The following is a 7,421-nucleotide window of genomic DNA, read 5'->3' as shown; positions in this document are numbered from 1 at the left end:
GAATTGGGCATTCCAAACTGGGGAGAAAAAGGGGAGAAAATAAATAAAAAAAATTACAAAGAATTCCACTTGAGCTGGTTATAATTTGCAAACAATAAAAACATTGCAAACGTATACATTAGCTGATCAACTTACAATGCTTGCCATTGTCAGTTTGCTCATTCCTGTTGCGTGTCCTCAACCCGGCAACCCGCGAGAGCTTGGAGTCTGGGGAGGAGGGGGCGGGGGACTCAACTCTCTCCAATATTTTGAATTTGGACTGCAGTACCCATTTTAAATGCTTGATGTCAATGTTACATGATGCTCCTTTAATATAAATAATCTTTAAGTGCTATTATTTTGGGAGTTACGTTTTTAACATTTAAATCTGATATTTGTATAAATGTTTCAATACATGTTATACATTTTTTGAAATGTGTGAATAATTGGAGTGCGTATATTTGACTGACACGCTCTTGTCAATGTTATAGCAGTTTAATAGTGTTATGGGGTGCAATTTTAAATGCTGCTTTAAATTACTAATCCCCCCCTACCCCCGTCGGCAGCACCCCCTGTTCAAAAATCTTTCCCACGGCTATGTTTTAGAGAGAACTAACTAAATAAAATGAAAGACAATGAAATAATTCAGGGAAACTATGTGATTTGTTAGTGTTCAGCTAAAAGGAGGAGATAAAAGACTGATTGGTTAGGGAGAGTGAGAAAATGAGAAGAGGAGGTTGAGGGGGTGTGTACAGAGCAAAAGGGAAACTGGAGCGTTGGGAAAATTCATGCTGTGTTAGCATCCCTGGGCAACTCCATCAATACTGCATACAGCTGAGTTACTGGCAAGAGTCCCGCTGCTGCAAAATCTGAGAGAGAGAGAGAGAGAGAGAGAGAGAAATTCTTACAAACGCCTCTGCTTTCTGCCTAGTACTACTTATAGTGTGTGTGTGTGTGTGTGTGTGTGTGTGTGTTTGTGTGTGTGTGTGGTGGGGGGACTGTGCCTTGATCTTGGGCTACTGCAGTAAATGCGTTAGGAGGAGGCAATTCTCTTAAGGGAAGGGGAATAACGGGAATCCAGTTCCGGAGATAACGATCAGAACGGATACATACAGCAAAATGACACCTGGCTCATCACCTCTGGACTTATGCAGAAAACTCTGAGCAGACAAACTTCAGCTCACCTGATTTAGACCCGACAAGGTGAGTAGAGATTATTAACTCTCAGTTTGGGAATGTTATGCAATACAGATTGTAATCTGTTAGTGATGGTCGTATAGACAGCACATGGAGCTATCGTTTATCAGATTGAAGGAACTTCTGCAGCCAGATAAGATAAATGCTCAGTAGGCTACATGTGAAATCTGAGGTTGAATTTTGTACCGGGCAGCTGTTTGGTCAAATAAAGTGGAGTGGTGCAGAATTCCAGTGTTGGAATATAATTGGGCATTAGGATCTCTCTCTATCCCAGATGATGGATGAATTTAACTAAACTTAAGTTCTGTCCGTCTATGTCATCTTAAATTTTTACTTTATGACTCCCCCATTCAGGGTTCCCACAGTCATGGAAAACCTGGAAATATCAGTGAATTTTAAAGAATTATGATTTCCAGGCCTGGAAAAATTATGGGAATCTTAAAAAGTCATGGAAATTTCTGTTATCAATATAAAAACTTTATAGTTACACTATAATATTTTTTTTTGGCTGTAATTTGCTCTTTGTGAGTGCAATCTTTATAAAACTGATCTATTAAAAAAACATCTGGGAAAATCATGGATATTTCTGTTGTCAATGTAAATGTTTCCAGTTTTAGATTTTTTCTAGTCTAGTTAGTCTAGTCCAGCTTTAAAATCTAGATTTCATTGAGAGAAATTGCTCTTTGTGATTGCAGTCTTTGTCAATTTTTATTTTTACTTTTATAAAATTAATAGGAAAAATCATGGAAATTCATTGATCAAAATGTGTGAATCCTGTCCATATCTCTATTTCTATACCCTATATTGATTTTTACCTTTTAAAGGACACATTAAAAATGAGTAAGTATTGAAGATGTGAAGGGGATATAAATATTGCTGTACAGTAGAAGTAGCAATATCTTGATGTAAAAATCTTATCAGTTAGAAAAAAGAACCTGAATTGCAATGAGTCTGTATTCTGCCTAGTGTTTTGCATAAAAGCATCATTTTATAAGTTACAACTAAAATATGATCAAATAGTTCAAACAACCTTTTCCTTCAGGGGTGAGGTGAATGTGTAAATAACATGAAGAATCATGAGTATGTGCAAGAATCATGAGTATGTGCCTTAACCCGCCACGTACTAAAGGTTAGCGTCTAAATTCCACAATCAGATCAACAATGAACTCTAGTGAACTCATGATTATGAAAAATACTTGCACTGAGTCACGCTGCCTCCAACTTAACTCATGGAGCAGGTATAGCACATCAAATATTAAAAGATGTAGGAATTTTTGAGCGAAATGCCTTCAACAAAAGGGGAATAAAGAGGATAGATAGGCACTAAAGTCAAGATATTTGATTGTATCTTTCTTGCAGACCTCTTAATGAGGAATCTGATTAGCTGTAAGCCAACATTTTTTTATTTTTATTTTTTATTTTTTGGGGGGGGGATTTTTCCCCTTTTTCTCCCAATTTGGAATGCCCAATTCCCAATGCACTCTAAGTCCTCGTGGTCGCATAGTGATTCGCCTCAGTCCGGGTGGTAGAGGACGAATCCCAGTTGCCTCCGTGTCTGAGACAGTCAACCCGTGCATCTTATCACGTGGCTTGTTGAGCGCGTTGCCACGGAGACATAGCGCATGTGGAGGCTTCACGCCATCCACCGCGGCAACAACGCTCAATTCACCATGCGCCCCACCAAGAACAAACCACATTATAGCGACCACAAGGAGGTTACCCCATGTGACTCTACCCTCCCTAGCAACCGGGCCAATTTGGTTGCTTACGAGACCTGGCTGGAGTCACTCAGCACGCCCTGGGGTTCGAAGTAGCAAACTAGCGAACTCCAGGGGTGGTAGCCAGCATATTTTACCACTGAGCTACCCAGGCCCCCGCTGTAAGCCAACATTTGAATTTCATTTGCACTGTAATAATCCTGTGGCAGCTCGGAGCGATAAACTAAAGTCAAGCAAAAGCCTCTTTCCATTGCACTACAACTCAAGACTGCTTTTTTAGTATGGGAACATTTTATTGCTCAGAGGTAGCTCAGGAGACTTTAATGGAGTTCTCAATTATGTCTCATTTAAGTATCAAATTGGTCTACGATGCTCCATGCGAGATATAAAAACTGACACAAATGAAACAGCTGTTGACATACTGTAAAAGTAGTAACACTTTACAATAAGGTTCCATTCGTTAACATTAGTTAATGCATTTGGTATCATGAACTAACGAAGAACAATATACTTTTTACAGCTTTTATTAATCTTTGTAAATGTTAGTTTATAAAAATACATTTGTTTATTGTTAGTTCATGTTAGTTCATAGTGCATTAACTAATGTTAATATATATAACTTTTAATTTAGAAAATATGTCACTATTTGTTGAAATTAACATTAAACAAGATTAATGAATGTCGTACAAGTATTGTTCATTTGAGTTCATGTTCATTAATGTAGTTAACTAATGTTATGCAACAGTTAGTTCCGGTCCTCGAATCTGATTGGATGAGAGACGTTCCATGAGTACTAATGTCTCACACCATCAGTGCTCTGACGCTTCACTGTTTGTATCACTCTGCTTGTGCTCGTGGCTAAAGTGTAAGAACAGCGCAAATGTGTAAAAAATCTAGATGTTTATATTTTAATTTTTCTGTGTGACATTAAAGATTTTAGTCGGCAGATGGTGACAAAAGACAACTTTTATGAGTTATGAGCCAGTAAAGTTTGATGTGCATTGAGTCAGCGCATGTCAGTCAGCCAGCGATTTCTTTGAAGTCATCGGCATTGTCTCTCACTTCATGATCACTCGGATTACTACTACATTACAGCTGGAAAATACAGTTAAACTAACAGCTTTAGCATTAAGGCGTTTTACAGCTGAGATACACAACAGATGGAGTAATCAAAAACATACTCAAGGCGCTTACCTTTCCACGTTGTGAGGAGATGTAATCAACATGGTGGAGAAGAGAAAGATTTCTTTAGTGAATGACTCTTGCGCACCAGATATAGGCTCCCGTTAAGTACTCAGGGGGGACCCCCACTTAGATGGCTATTTTTACACAGAGAAAATAGGATGTATTTGTCCAGAATTCCCATTATCTTCGGCAAGCTGACTAACACTACACTACTGCTTGGGAGTCGCAACAGACACTGGTAATCACACAAGCTCAATCGCTCTCTTTCTCTCTGTTTATCTCTCAAACACACACACACACACACACACACACACACACAAACACACACCTCCTTGTTTCTCCAATAACTTGTTAAAAACAGCCCAAGCCGTCGTTACTAGTTCTAAAGTGACGTTTTTGAATTAGTAACGGAGGGTTGTGTGCATCTTTTGAACTAGCAACGGCAGATCCTGATCTGTGGGGTAAGAAAGTAGTTCCATGCTCAAATGCAATTTTTTGTGACAGACAGACAATCCTTAGTTTTTCCTCATTTTTTTATTTAATTGTTCTTTGAACTGTTGCATAAAAGCAATATCACACACGCAATTGTGCTGTATAGCCTTAAATCAGCATGGCTGTGATTACATGCGGCACTCGGCCTGCGGCCAAATTACAGGCATGCTGATGTAGGACCATACAGCCCTCTTGCTTGTGTGATATTGCTTTATTAACAAATGATACCTCATTGTAAATTGTTACCATAAAAGTACAGAGCTGTACAATTAATATGGAAAGCATAACTCAGTTCATTTGGTCATTTTTTTATTAAAAAGTTGGAGTTCAAATTGAAATTTCACTTTTGATTGCTTTGGGATCATGGCAAATCTGATCACAGTTTGTGACATTATAGAGATCACTGAAATTCTAGAAGACATACTTGTAAGAATACTCGTGTCTTTTTCTCAAGAGAAAAATTTGTGAAGCAGTAGACCTTGCAAAACCATCTACTGTATTTCCTCTCTGCTTATCTCATTGCTGCCATAAAGAAACATATGAGATAATTTGTCATTTTTTTTTCCTACGAGTTGACGCCTCAGAAACATGGTTCATGATTCTATTATCGTTAATTGCACAAGACAAAAATATTTTATTGCAACTAGTTGTGCAAGCATACTTGTACATTAAAGCAAGATGCAACACGTTTCCATGGAAGAGATGGCCAACTGGCCAGAAATAATAATAATAAAAAAATTAATTAAAAAAAATTAGATCTACTAAAGTATTAAGATGCAATGAATCAGGAGGTATCAATAATAATATTCAGAATATATCAGAACATATCATAAATTAATAGCAGGAGCTATCAATATGCTGTTTCATTACTTGGTTTATCCAAGAAAAAACACGTTGATGTTGTTTGCAAGTGTCAACTACAACCCATTCAAACTAAATACAGAAACTGCTTACTGTACAAAGTAGGACAAGGCACCCCTGACTGAAGGTACATGCAAATGCTCAGAGCATGTTCTGGTATAAACAATCAAATAATACCCTGATGCTATGCCTGTATTCCTCCAACATGTTGACCAAACAGCTGAGCTGCAATGCAACCAGTGGCTGCCCTGTTGCTTCATTCTTAACTAGAGAGAAAGAACAGCAAATGGAAACAGGGTGGAGACTGTCAAACATTAAGTGCAGTTCCGCCTTGTTGTAAGTGTTCACATGCTGATTTATCTTCCTTCGATCAGGCTACTCTTTATCTTCTTTAGATCAGGGCAAGTGACCTAATGTTTAACTAAGAAGCCACTTTTTTCCTTGGGGACTGTTGTGGGCAAGATAACATCTAAGATCTGCTCATTGCTTTGCTTTGACTCTGCTGTCCACTCTTTGTGTGTCCAGTTGACCTCAAGGAATTTTAACTTATTGGTCAATGAACGTTATATAATATCTTGGACCGCCAGTCAAGTTTAGACTTAATATAATGGAAAAATATCAAATCATGGGTCTGGGTATGACAAAAGGGTTTTAATTAATTCAAATTTATTGGGGTATTTTTTAAGGTGCCGTTGCTCTGTTCTATAACAGTAGTAGTAAGCACTTTAAGGCAGCCTTCTACCTTTTTTGGCCAAATTCTAAAGCAGTGTTGCATGTAAACTTCGTGGAAAAGGCAAAAAAGGATGAACAGGTCGGAGCTGTGAGCTAGCAGTTAGTGATTGAGCCTTGATGCACATATGGGAAATGTGAGTTTGAACCAACCAGCTCCGAGGTGAATCACACCATTTCAAACTCGCGCATTCAAGCGCAGCTGTTATTACTTTAATCATCACCATCACTGTTTAAATAACACTATTGTTAATGTTCGTTGAAGATATTCAAACGTACAGTGTTATTATGAAAGATAAATTACATTTAATAAAGAAATACTAATATAAAGGAGTCTATTTTGAACCTACTTTTAACAATTCTAATATTTCAAGGTTTGTTTCCCTTTCATGGTCATCATGGATGAACGACATTACAAAAAATTATTTTAAAGAGAAAATAATGCTTTGACATCATATATTTACACCTGTGCTCATCTTCTAACGACTTGAGAGACTGCAGAAGACATGATGACATTTCCGGTAAGGGAACATAGTTCCTAGAGCAACAATGCTCCCTGGTTTTTACGGTGCTTTGAGGGATTTATTTTAAGGAGCAAACGTTTCAGTGTACTGGAACGATTTAGCGATTAAGACAACCCTTAAAATGGCCGACTCCCTGATCAGTGCCTTGACTACTGAACTAGGGAGCTGATTGAGACACACCCTTTAATTTGAAGCAAACAAATTCTAGAAAAATCGTACAAAAATATAAAGGTACAAGAGTGTGTACTTAACATCTTTCATGAAGGCATAAACCAACATGATCACACAGAAAGACGGCATGTTGTTTCCCTACTTCTGGTACCCTAGGATCGGTGACATTATGCCAACTCACCGACAAGTGCCATCTCCTGTCTGATATGTTTGCATCGGCTCTGTTGCAATTGCTTTCCCCTGTGGTGCACCCAGAAGCACGTTGCATCAGCAGCGTGGAAGACCTGGGTTTCGCATCCCGCTGTGAAACCAGGAAGTAATTGTGTTTGCATAATCAGTGATGAGTGCGATTCAGAGGTTGCATTTTCTCCTCTAACATTACATTTTTATTCCACTGTTGGTTATGTTTAGGTGTGGTGTTTAAGTTGGGGGGGGGGGGGGGAGGGGGGGGGCGGGTACAATTTATAAAACATGTATTCCTCTTCTCTGTATTACATCCTGTATAGCTGAAAACAATGTCCCTCCTTGGACATTTATGCCTGGAAAATGGAGCTCACCTGTGTCC

At 38.4% G+C, this 7,421-nt stretch overlaps 1 protein-coding gene across 2 annotated transcripts in view; it reads left to right on the top strand.

Annotated features, from left to right (window-relative positions):
• Nucleotides 1-917: 917 nt before the first annotated feature.
• Nucleotides 918-7,421, top strand: part of LOC127430255 (apoptosis-inducing factor 3-like) — a 62,622-nt gene continuing 56,118 nt past the window's right edge. For both annotated transcript variants that reach the window (XM_051679947.1, XM_051679938.1), the window contains exon 1: nucleotides 918-1,182. The gene's annotated coding sequence lies outside the window, so the exon portion shown is untranslated. The remainder of the gene's footprint in view (nucleotides 1,183-7,421) is intronic.

The sequence above is a fragment of the Myxocyprinus asiaticus genome, chromosome 3, assembly GCF_019703515.2.
Source record: "Myxocyprinus asiaticus isolate MX2 ecotype Aquarium Trade chromosome 3, UBuf_Myxa_2, whole genome shotgun sequence".
Classification (NCBI taxonomy): domain Eukaryota; kingdom Metazoa; phylum Chordata; class Actinopteri; order Cypriniformes; family Catostomidae; genus Myxocyprinus; species Myxocyprinus asiaticus.
This window is presented reverse-complemented; position numbering and strand designations above follow the sequence as displayed.